At 25.8% G+C, this 14116-nt stretch overlaps 1 long non-coding RNA gene across 1 annotated transcript; it reads right to left on the reverse strand.

Annotated features, from left to right (window-relative positions):
- Positions 1-3350: 3350 nt before the first annotated feature.
- LOC136074861 (uncharacterized) lies at positions 3351-13889 on the reverse strand. The gene is made up of 3 exons (XR_010635511.1): positions 13581-13889; positions 4169-4308; positions 3351-3947 (listed from the first exon to the last, which is right to left on the reverse strand). It is a non-coding gene; the product is annotated as an uncharacterized LOC136074861 (long non-coding RNA).
- Positions 13890-14116: the final 227 nt, after the last annotated feature.

Consider the following 14116-nt stretch of genomic DNA (forward strand, 5'->3'; position numbering starts at 1 on the left):
GAAGATTATAAAAAGTCGTTTTCTTTTGAAAAAATTGATGTTTGCACACTCTTAATATAACTTTGTAAACACAAACCTAATTGGCTTGTATAAAAAGAAAACTCATACGAAAACACGAAATATATGGAACGGGCTAACCATGAAGGTCTGGTTGAGGGTTGGGTTGCACTTAAGGGAAAACTCAAATATTTTGTTTATAGTACACTATATATACAAGTGCTATATGAATGAAACAAACAAAAGACCATATATTTATAAATTAAAACAATTATATTACATTATATACATAAGCTTAATACAAAGATGAGATAAAATAACTGTATATAAAGCTAAATTTTAAAAATATAAACATACACACTATACATACAGTTTCTAATACGTGTAAAATTGAAATATTGGTATGTGATAACAACAAATATAAACAATTAAATTTAATTATGTTGAAATAATGCAAGAGACTTTTTGCCAGATAATAATGCCATGACTACGTAATTCAGAGTACTACTATACAAAAAATCCTACACACCATAAATACCACCATCATTCTTATTAATTTTTAATAATGGCTCATTTTGTCTTATATTTTTTTGAACATGTTTATCAACAGTCATAAAGTCAGTTGAAGAATTATTTGACCATTTAGATTTTGCATATTACTATAGGTCAATCAGTCTTTTTCATATTAGATGATTAATGCATTTAACTCATTTTTAATGTCTGCTTGTTCAGAATTGTCAGCAATAGGTTTGCCAGACATCCGGTTTTTACGGAGGAGAAATCAGCGTCAAAACTGTAAAAATAACTTTTTTTACTGTGTTCTCCTTTGTAAAAACCGGATATCTGGCAACCTTAGTCAGCATCAATGTTTAGTTGAATAGCTTTTTTCACTTCAAATAGTAATACTGTAAGTAAATTTTACTTTAACCATGTTACCCCAGAATATAAATTATTGATATTTCTGGAGTATCTTCTTTGCAAAGAAAGATTAATGTGTAAAAGTTAGGTAATTAAATGAATTAAAAAAATGTATAAATATTTAATAAATATGTTAAATTTATATTATTATTAATAATTATTAAATATACAATATTTAAAAACTAAGTATATAATAATTTAAACTTTTTTTGAATCAGGAAAATTTCTAGTTGAATAAAAAAGTTGTTATTAAATTGTGCTATAGAAAGATATTGACAGAAATGTTATGCAAAAGTTAGTTGAAATAAATACTAACTAATTTTTTTCATACTTATCTTGAACTAAAATTTTCCAGATTTAAAAAAGTTTAATTTAAAATTTATTAACAAAATTACACTTTCTACCCTACCAAACATATGATATAATATCAATATTTAAATTTTTACGCATCAATTAATAACACAACGACAATAATATATTTTAAAAATCCATAATGGTTTCTGAGTCATCTTTTTAATTGAAAAAATAACTAATTAACAAACTCTTAAACAGCCTTCATCCATGATTAATCATATGATCTGAAAATTCCCGCATGGATTCCTAATATATAAATTTACAATTCTAGTTTACAATATATATCTTCTTTTAAGTGATGTCGTAAATATATTTGTATTTTGTAAAAAAAACAGACATTTTGATGGTTATTTTGGTTGAAACTACTATACAACTCTAATTTAGACATATAGTTGAAAACTGAAATTTGAGATCAACTAGAAAGCTCTCTTTATAAGTAATAGTATTAATAGTTAATAACGTCGTCAAGCTGGTTATTTTTAGTTTTAGTACTAGTTTTTAAAAAAAATTGAATTTCAATATCTATATAACTTTTAACTAGCAGATTTTATGAAAAAACGAATGATATATTTTCAAACTTTATTTTCATTTTAACAAAATATACTTAAAATACTATTATATAACCCGAATTCAATGCTCAAGATTTTATTTTTGGCAATTTAGCAAAAAAAAAAATCATTTGCGAACGTTTTGGATCAAGTTTTGATAAATTTTGGTATTTTTAAAAAAAAAGCATTTGGAGAAAAACAGTAAAAAATAACCGCCGTGTGTGCAGATACACGGTACTCAAGTGAACTAAGGCGGGAAACCAGGGGTTTTTTTCAACAAAAACTGTACTTATGCTATAGTTTATATTTTGTTTAAAAGTTAAACAAAATGCCACATATTGATGAATTTCTTGATGCAATTAAAATATATATTTTATAAGTAACCTACGAGATAGGATAGGCGCTAGAAAGTAGCCAATATTTACTACAAAACATGTCCGCGCACAGAGATTAGCGCTCGTTTTCGGCTAAATTTTGCTTCAGAATATCCGTTGAGCTTTGAGCCCTACAATTACATCATGTCAAAGTCTTTTAAATTAACATAGAGCTCAAAAATTAAATAAAAACCATCTTTTTTTTGTTTTACAATAATAAAACTTTGTTTTTTATTGTACAAAAACAAAAGTGATAACGTTTGTCACGTACTTTTTGTGCACAGTTTTCAGTCGTGTTCATAGACGATAATTCGTCTGACTTTTTTTGCCGTGAACTTCGGGAAGTCAGACGAGAAAACTTTGGTTATTTAAAAAAATTAATAATGGCGAAAAATATTTACGCTTAGCAGGGTTAAGGACGGGGGTAATAAACTTTTTAAAAACCAATTACCAACTATTTTCAACAAATTATCAACAATTTTATCAAATTTAAGACACGTCAAATATATCTTGTAAACCCGTATTTTTAACTTTAAAACTAAAAAAAGACACATTATTAAAGTTTTTTCTGATTGCAGATTTATAAAAATAATAATAAATTCATTTTTTTTTTCTTACTCATAAGAAGTGGCCAAATTAAGTTGGATTAACTTCAAATTTAATTTATTCAATTCAAACATTTTGTTTTGCTTTTTATATACTCATAAGTTTCGGTGAACTCTTTTATTGCAACATGGTATCCAATTTTTAATAAATGGATGATAAGTTGTTTGATTTTCAATGCAATGATCACAATGTTTTATTACTTAAAAAAAAACAAAACATTATACCATTAACAAAAAAAAAGGTCACAACCTTCTAAGGTTTTCTTACCTCCTTCATTAAACGTGTGGATTTTATATCTTCATGATATCACAAGTATTCATCATGATATCAAAAGTATTTATCAAGTTTTCATAAAATCATCATTCATGATGATGATTCTATGAAAATTAATCTATGGGATAATAAGGGAAAAGTAACAGAGGGTGACCTAAATATAGAAAAAATCATAAATGAAAAGCTAACTTATTTAAATAACTATCATTGTATTTGTAAAACATGCTATACAAATGTAAAAAGAATATTAGCAAAAATAAAAAAAAATATAAATGCCATATCAAGAGGTTGTGAAATTCTTAAAGAAAACTCACAAAGAATATTGATATCTATACCAAAAGCAGAAGAAACGGATTGTAGAATATTTTAGAACAAACAAATGAAGCTTGATCAAAAAATATTTTTGAACAAACAAATTGAAACTTGATCTTTGTATTATTATATTTTTCATCATTAAAATCATCATCTGTTTTGGAATGAAATTGACCATATGTTCTATCAAGCTTTTATATTTTTCTCCTAGTTCTTTGTGAAAATACCAATAAATTGATCTCACATTAGTCATAGTTGTAAAAAAGACTAAAGTTCTTTTAGCTGAATAAGTATTCAAAAGAATATGTTAAACAACTGGGTAGAAAAATTTCTCTGGATCTCTAGAGTCAATGTGTATTAGGCTGTATTTAATAATTCTTCTTTCTGGTGTAGATGATATAATAACCAAATTATGCATACAAAGATTATCAATAATAAAGTCAGCAGTACTTTTAGCTACAGTTGCTGTTGATGCCAATACTGGAATTCTTTTAGGGACAAGTGATAGCAATTCGAGAGTCTATTATAATGAGACCGAAATGCATCTGATTGTGTACTTGAACATCTATAACAATCACAGACAAATAAGGTATAAATAAAATCATGTAAATCATAAGATTTTACTTATATAATGCTATAGGTAATGTATTTATCTTTTTTTTCAATGAGTAAAATTTTTTTAATTTTGATTTAATTTAATGTATTACAAGAAGTTCTGACATTAGAGTTGTAAATATCAATGTTTACTTTATGTAGAAAATTTATCTATATAACAAAATCACTTACCACTTTTTCGCACAATGACTTTCATCAATTGCAACTGCAACAAGTTTCTGATTAAAGGCAGAGTCATTGACAATTGATCTATAAGTTGTTAGAATGGCTTCAGGTGAACAAAATATTACATTTGCTTCATTGTAATTTATCTAAAAAAAACAGTATACTTTTAAACAATAAACAACACTCCATAATTCAAAAAAAAAATTTACTTGAAGCATGTCTAAATTCAATATCAGAATAATATAATACTTCATAATAAATGCTTAATACATTTAGAATAAATGAAATATAATAATGCATTTCTAATCTTCAATGCAATTTCAATCTAAATGCATTTAGCATTAAAAATTTCTTAATAAATGATTAATTATTTGCATTCACTAAAAAATATTTTACATATTTTCTACAGAAAAATGAAATCAAAATTCCAAAATTTATGAACAATAATTCAGAAAAAAAAATTTCTCAGGGTAATTACCAAGCAAAAACTAGACCTTCTCTAGAGAAATGAAAAACTTTACTTAGTAACTAAAATAATGTATAATAATGATAATTATTGTTTGATCATCTTCAACATTTGATAATTAATGATAATTAACTGTTTGATCATCTTCAACATTTTTTCTTTGTTGATTATGCTTTATAGAAGCTACTTTGATTCCCTTTTTACTAAGTGTGTATATGTAACCTTAAATTATCTATCCCAAATCATTCTTCGGATAAGTACGGTCATAAATCAATCACAAACCAATGCGTAAAATCTTGAAATAAATTAACACTTCACCTTTAAAACTGTCTTCATGCTTTTTTTTTTGGAGAGATACTGTTTGTAAAATGTTGGAATTATTGTGGGTCATTATTATTATTGCTTTTGTATTGTTATACATGATATAAATATTATTATAACATTATTCTATATGTGTATGTATATGTGTATGTATGTATATGTGCGTGTATATGTGTGTGTACATATGTATGTAGGTATGTATCTATTTGTATATATGTATGTAAGTGCGTGTGTATGTGTGTATATGTATGTATGTATATATGTGTGTATGTGTATGTATTTATGTATATGCATATGGGTATGTATGTTGTATGTATATGTGTGTTTATATGTATATGTGTGTGTGTATATGTGTATGTGCGTGTGTATATGTATGTATGTATATGTGTATATATGTATATGTATACATATGTATATGTATGTGTGTATGTATGTGTGTATGTATATATATATGTGTGTGTTTTTTGTGTGTGTATGTGTGTGTATATATATATATATGTATATGTATATGTGTGTATGTATGTGTGTATATGTATGTTTGTATGTATATGTATGTATGTTTGTACATATATATATATATATATATATATATATATATATATATATATATATATATATATATATATATATATATATATATATATATATGTATATATATATATACATATATATATATATATATATATATATACATATATATATATGTGTGTGTGTGCATGTGTATGTATATGTGTATGTATATATATATGTATGTATGTACATACATACATATGTATATATATACATATGTATATATATATATATATATATATATATATATATATATATATATATATAAATGTGTGAGTGTATGTGTGTATATGTGTATGTATATGTCTGTATGTGTATATATTTATATATGTATGTATGTGTTCATGTGTGTGTATACATATATATATATATATATATATATATATATATATATATATATATATATATATATATATTTATACATGTTATACATTTTTTGTAACAATGACTTTTATTATTATTATTACTATTACTATTGTTAAATTTTGATAAATACTTGTGTTGTTCCTTATTATTATTGTTTTATATCATTATATAAATAATATACCTAATAATTACTACTATTATTCATATTTTATTATTATTAATATCAATTTAATTTGTATTTACTTTATACTATTATAATATCAGTTATTACTAATATTATTTTTATATTATTACTATTATTATTATTAACCTGTTATTATTACTGAAACTATTTCTATTTATAGTTATTATTTATATTATTGTTGTTGGTATTATTTTTGTGGTTAACATCGTTATATAACTTTTACAGTTACTATTATTTCTTCTTTTTCTTACAGTTATCACCTTTTATCTGACTTTACTTTTCTTTTTATTATCACTATTTAATATAATTAAATTTGATAGGTTTTTACTTGACATTAGTATCACTACTATTTGTAAATATCCTTGATGTAAGATCTTTTATTCAGAATAATATTTGTAAATATCCTTGATGTAAGATCTTTTATTCAGAATACTATTTGTAAATATCCTTGATGTAAGATCTTTTATTCAGAATAAATTTGATTTGATTTGAATTGATTTGTTTTTTTGATCTTTCATTCAACTCAAAAGCGGAGAAACAACTAAAACTTTATTATTGCACATCTTAATACATATTCATATCGAATACTATCAGGTGCTTGTCTTTATTTTAACAAGTTTAAAGAGAAGGTAAAAAAGGGTAGACATTGAAACACAATTGATTTTTCACTGCCTGTTGGTTGGCAAACGAAACAATTTACCCAATTGCTGAGAGCTATTAAAGATTATTTTTGGTAATCCTGCAAAGATTTAATACAAAATAACTCAGAAACTATTTAAAAACATACTCTAAATTATCTTTTTTGCTTGTTATATAGCTTCTGAATAGCACTGATAATTTAATAAAATAACGCATTTTTAAAATAAAAACCCCCGAAACTTTACGATATTTCATAAAGATCAAAGCGAAGCCGCAGGAACATATTTGTTCCGGTAGATGATAAATTGCATTAGCGCAAAAACCAAAGTTTTCTCGTCTGACTTCCCAAAGTTCACGGGAAAAAAAAAGTCAGACGAAACATCGTCTATCGTGTTCACTAAAAGTAATACAATTTTATAAATTATTTATGGTTTCGGTTGTTTTATATTTCCGCTTATGCTCGGCTATAATTTTCGGTAAATTGATTATTTAATTATTTGAGTCGTTCGTTTTGGAACTGTTTTATAGATATTGCGGGAAATATTTCAAATTTCAAAACAAAATATTTTTTACAAAAACGTTTAGTTTTTACAAAAAAGTTTTTAGAAATCTATATTTTATATTTGTTATGTGCTATATTTTATATTTGTTATATTGTTATGTGTGTATATATTATAAATCTAATAATATTCATATGAATATTATTAGATTTATAATATCATATATAATCTTATATGTAATTTTACATGTAATATATATAATAATATGTATGATTATTGCATTTATATAAATCTTTAGCGTACAATATTTACTTTTAAATTGCCAGATTTATTTTAAATTGTGATTTGAGATGTCTATTATTGATCCAACAACATGTGGTTTTGCCAAAGTGGTTGCATACGAGCTTGTTTTATTGAGAGTAACACTGAAAGAGCAAATAGATCGCTACGATTTAATATTTAACAAGCACTTCATGGTATCATCGGATATTCATCGTCGCAACTTTCCAAAAATTAAAAATCCAATTCAATCTATGGCGAAATCAAGTAAAACAAACAAGAATACAAAATTAGAATCGTTTTCGAGCAAAAGCAGGTATAAACTAGGAGAAACGGAAAAATCCCAGCACTGTTTTTCAAATTGCAAGGGTTGTATCAAAAGTAAAATCTATAAACATCTATTAACATTATATCCAGTAAAATGCATCACTTATGGAAGAAAAGCAGCATTAACACTATGTCAGTCAGGCGAAGAAAAATCAAAAATGGTTGATGATGCCAAAATTCTTTTAAAAAAGGCTGATAATGAACTTAAAAAGAAATTTCCATAAACTCCAATTGAGTGTTTAGTGCCATCTATTCCAAAGAGCTCCCTTGTAGCTAAACCTTCAAAAAGTGTAGTTATGGCTCAAAAAAATAGTTATGCAAGGTTATTTAAATCAAGTATAGACACACATTTACAGGAAACAGCAGTTGACAAATTATTATTTATTCAAACTGAAAAAAAATTTATTATTAATTTTTTAAACCCTCAGACCAGTAGTAAAACTATAAATAAGGGGGGAAGGGCAGGCAAAGGAAGGCCCATTTTAAAGCTGATTTTAGGTTATATTAGGACCTATTTTCAAGCTATTTTTAGGTTGTAGGGTATTTTCAGTTTGTATGGGTATTATTATTATGATTTGGGTCCCGTTTTGAAAATCTTGCAAGTAGGGGGGGGGGAGGGGGAGTAGCAAAATTTGAAATTACGCCACTGCCTAAGAGTTCTAGTATTTAAATTTTTCACTAGTGTTGTATTTTCATTTTTTTTATTTATTATATCTAAGATAATTTTTAAGGTATAACAAAAATAGTTTTTCATTTAGGTTGTTTGGAACAGAAATGTTATTTTCTAAACATAAAAAACTGAGACTAAGTCAAAGTTTTGAAACATTTGAACATGCAAAACAACAAGCAAGTGCGAAGCAAAATAAAACTAGAAGAAATCATATAGGTTCATATAGTTGGTTGGACAGTGAATGTTTTGCTGTAGTTGAGAATTATGAAATAGGAACATATACAAATTTTACTAAACTATCACAAAAGTTCCAAATGAAAAATAAGGCTGGTGCTTTGCCTTCAAACAGGTGTCAAGTTGTTAAAGAATTTCTTGAAAAAAAGGCATTGATTTAAAAAAGTTTGATTACAAGGGTAAAACAGAACCTACGAATAACAAAATTAAACAAAATATGAAATAAAAATAAGCTCTGGAGATTACACAATAGGAGAACTAATAACTCCACAATCATTTGAAATATTAAAAATTAATAATGATAATTCGTATGAAAAAATCTTAACTGAGCTTTATGGAAGAAAAATCCCTTGAATTGAAATAAGGAAAAAAGTTTGAAGAGTAACATAAAAAGTTCAGTGCACAGCACTGAAGAATTTCAAAATATGTCAAGAGAAGATATAATCTTTGAACTTACTAGAATTAATGAATTTTCATATATTATGGACACAACAACAGAGTTATTGTTATAAAAATTGAAAAGTTTCAGTTGTAAACGCCACCTTCAATTATGGCATAATGGATCTACAATTAACAATCACACTCATGTTTTATTCATGGTTAACTGTTTATATGACCCAGCCATATATTTAAAAGATGATGAATATTTTACAAAATATAAAGAGCAAGTTAATTCATTCATTTATTCATTCAATAATAACTGTGTACATGTACAATGACAATGTACGGAGCCTAGGTAATCTAGGTTTTAATAGCCAATTTATGTTAAAAATAAGTCCAACTTTGATTTAAATTCTTTAAGTGTTTTAGAATCTACAATGTTTTGATCCAAATTATTCCAGCTGTTAATAACACGGTTTGTTATGAAATAGTACCTCTTTGGATTTTTAATTAATTGTCTTTGAAACCTCGTATTGTGACCTCTCGTATTTGAAGTTATTAAATCTGGTGGGTATTCCAATGTTAAGTTATCTATTTTTTTTACTATTTTGAAAAGTTGGATTAAGTCATTACGTTCGCGTCTTTATTCAAGAGTCGTTAATTTAAAGTAGGTTAGTCTACTTTCATAGTTTTTCCCTTGAAGACATTTTGTTCGTGTTGCTTTACGTTGTATCGATTCAATTTTTTTTTTATCTTGTTCTAAGTAAGGACACCACACTGAATTTGCGTAGTCTAGATGCGGTCTTACAAGAGAGGTGTACAACAATTTAGATGCGTTTATGTCTAAGTTTTTAAATGAATGTTTTATTATTCCTAACATTTTATTAGCTTTACCAGACGCATAACTAACTTGACTATACCATTTTAAGTCGTTTGAAATCATAATTTTTAAATCTTTTTCAACTTTTGTTTCTGGTAGTTCAACTCTATTTAGCACTGAATCATACATTGTGTATATATGCCTAGTATTTTTGCTACCTATATGCATGCATTTACATTTGCTGACATTAAATTTTAATAGCCATAATTGTGACCATGTCATTAATTTGTTTAGACCTGTTTGAGTCTTTTCTATATCAGAAGATGATCTAATTATGTTAATTAGTTTAATATCATCAGCATACATTTTACAGTTCGTTGATAACTCATTCGGTAAGTCGTTTATATAAACAATAAACATAAACGGACCCAAGACAGACCCTTGTGGTACTCCACTTGTAACTGGAGACCAATTTAAAAATCCGCCGTTGCAGACGACACATTGCACTCTGTTACTTATGAAATTTTTGCACCATCTAACTGCTTTTTTGTTAAATCCATAACTTTTTAGTTTAAGACACAATCTGTTGTGAGGCAGGGAATCGAAAGCTTTTTTCATATCTAGGAAAATGATATCTACTAAATTATCTTCCATTGCTTGAGTTTTTAGATCCATAGATTCTATAAGTTTTGTACAACAGTTTTTTTTTTAGAAAATCCATGTTGTTCCTTAGTCAAGAGATTGTTATTTTCTAAGTGCGACATAAATGTAGCTTTTAAGATACGTTCCATTACTTTACTTATAACTGAAGTAAGTGATACTGGTCGATAACTTGATGGTTCCGATTTATCTCCACTTTTAAATAATGGTGTTATATTAGCATTTAACCACATCGATGGAATTATTCCAGTGTCATACCATTTATTAAAAATAAGTGATAAAGGAAGTGAGAATGCATCTGCGCAACACTTTAAAGGAAATGGGTGAACTCCATCTACTCCTGTACATTTATTTGGATTTAGTGACTTCAGGATTATATAAACTGTGTCCGGTAAAAATGTAGGGTCATCACAAATAATGTTTGTTCTATTTTTAAAGAATGGCATATTGTCACTAATTTCATTGGTGAAAACAGAGCTAAAATAGTTATTTAAGGAATGCGCTATTGATAAATAATTTGTTTCAAGTTTGCCGTTTACATTTAATGCGTTAATTCCTTCTTTAACTTTTTATACTCATAAATTGCTTTTGGTTTTTTTTTAACGTTTAAGGCGATGGTTGTTTCATATAAAATATTTTAAAGATGTCCAATCAATTTGTCGAAAAACCTGAACTTTATATATTGGCACGTTGTCAATCTTCTGATGCTCAACTTTTGTACACAAAAACTAGAAATCGGTTTCTAAAATATCCAATTAGTGTAGATGGCATTTTATTATTTGATAAGATGAGATTTTTTCATGGTAATGCCCCAGCTTGTCAATTAGAGATTGGTCAATGAAAAGGGGGTGAATATCCATTGGTTGTGTCCAATAAACATTCACCAATCTGCAAATATAACTTATTCATTTATCCAAACAGTATTCTGTGTTCAGGACAGAATTGAAAAAATCTTGAGCACTAATTGCAGCGAGGAAAAAATACGCCAAAATCAAAACAAACTTTATAAAAATTTAAAGAAGTATGAAATTGTTACCGAATTACATGAAAGAGGAAAGCACTTTTATTGTAAATAAAATAAAAACAGTTTACAAATTAAACTTGATGAAGAAATGCATAGCATTCAAAGATTGCCTTCTCTTTTAAACCAAGAAGATAATACATCAATGAAAAATTTAAATCTAGATAGATATGAAGTTTTACCATGTGAACCATTACATGACATAAAAGGTCATATATCAAATTTGTATGATGAAATAGGTAATCATCTCAGTAAAGACGAAAAAAAAATATTTTAAAGATATGGTTACCTTGTCTTTTGATAACAAAGAGTGCAAACGTGGAGACGACTATAGAAAAAGTTTGTTAAAATTAGTATTGGTGTTGAAGGGTAAGATTGGTCAACTAGCATTTGAATTGATATCTACAATGGTTAATATACAGAGCATTTTATATTCCAATGAATCAACAAGGTCTATAAAAAACATTTGTTACCTTCATAACCAAAGTTTTCTTCACTTGATATATTTAAAAGAACTAATGAAAGATAAACCAAGATCAATTACCATGTGAGTTTTGTATGGAAAATATTTACATGCATTATCTGTTCACAGTCCTCAAATGTTAAGAATTGTGTTTGGAATCTCATCTAATACAGAGGAAGAAGAGCACACTTTTAATGAGTTAAAAACTATCAATAGAACCACAACAAACCACTATAATGATCATGTTATTGTGAATAGCCTTTTACGATTACAAAGTCGTCATTTATTTAATAAAGGATATTCCAATCATCAAGAAGATTAACACCATGTAAGTAAGAATGCCTTACATTTTGAAAGAAAAAAATCACATATTCCCTTTTGGATAATCAAAAAATACCCATGGAGATGGCAAAGTCATTTGGAAAGAATATCTGACTATATTTGTGAGCAATATGTATGGTGCTATGAAACCGATAAAGGAATAAAATTTCAAGATGATTCAAGACCAACTGATTCGTTACTTCAACTAAGGCATTTTAGATCATCTTCTATAAAATTGGAAACAAAAAATCTATAAGAATGTTGGAAAAAATGCATTATTAACAAGCAAATAATACCAGTAGAAAAAATCAAAACTGAAGATAATATAGGAAATGTCTTTGTAATTTATCCTGATTTCCTTCAAGAGTTTAAAGGAGAAGAACCTGTAATCAAGACTTCGAATATAGAATTATCAATAGTAGAGGATGTTGTAAATTGTTTGCCAGTAAAATAAACTTTCAATGTTTTAACTTAATTAGCTTATTATTATTGTTGTTGTTATGTGTGTGTCTACACACACATATATATATATATATATATATATATATATATATATATATATATATATATATATATATATATATATATATATATATATATAACCTTATTATCTTGTTGTAGCATGTATATATATGTATATATATATATGTATATATATATATTTATATATATATATATATATGTATATGTATATATATAACTTAATTAACTTATTATTATTGTTGTTGTTGTGTGTGTATATGTATATATATACACACACACACAACAATAATAATAATAAGCTAACTAAGTTATATATATATATATATATATACTATATATATATATATATATATATATATATATATATATATATATATATATATATATATATATATATATATATATATATATATATATATATAGAAATAAATTATAGATTTTGTATATCTTTTAAACATAATTTTTTATCGAAGAGTTGGCAAGGATTTTTTTTTTGAATATATTGGCAATATTATTGGATTGAAACATTACACTAATAATATTCCTTATAGACAAACAAGAGTTTTATGTAATTGTTTAATAAAATAATTTAAATAGTATATGTTAAGAACTAAATAATTCATTTTCGAAAAAACAATTCTTAAAACTTTTTTTTTTAAATAAATTAAAAAATATATAGACTTTTTGCTTATAATAATATAAATTTACAGTACCTTCATAAGTAAATGTACAGTTTCTGCAATAAGAATAGTAAGCAACTGTTTCCATATAAATGAAATTGTAATAACATAAAATGAATGTATAACTTGTGTTAAACACAAGTTACTTTAAATTTGTTGTTATAAAAGTATTTCAATATTTCGAGAAATCCTTTGATCAATTTGATTTTGTTTATAAATGCAACACAAAATATTCAATAGTATTTCAGTTTAACTGACTCCTTAACCAAACATTATGGTTTGCATAATCTTACATTTTTAAATTTTCGGTACGCATAAGTAATAGCGCAACAACCCATCGGATTTAACTAATTAGGTAACTAATTAGTTAAATCCGATGGGTTATAACTTATGCTTATGGTTATAAATGATGCGCTATAACTTATGCGTACCGAAAATTTAAAAATGTAAGATTACGCAAAAAAGATTATGAAAAAAAGCCGATAAACTTATAAGTTTATCGGCTTTTTTTCACAAAAAAACTGTCTTCCCACATTTATCTAATCATAGTTATGCAACGATATCTTGCA

Source organism: Hydra vulgaris, chromosome 01, assembly GCF_038396675.1.
Source record: "Hydra vulgaris chromosome 01, alternate assembly HydraT2T_AEP".
Classification (NCBI taxonomy): domain Eukaryota; kingdom Metazoa; phylum Cnidaria; class Hydrozoa; order Anthoathecata; family Hydridae; genus Hydra; species Hydra vulgaris.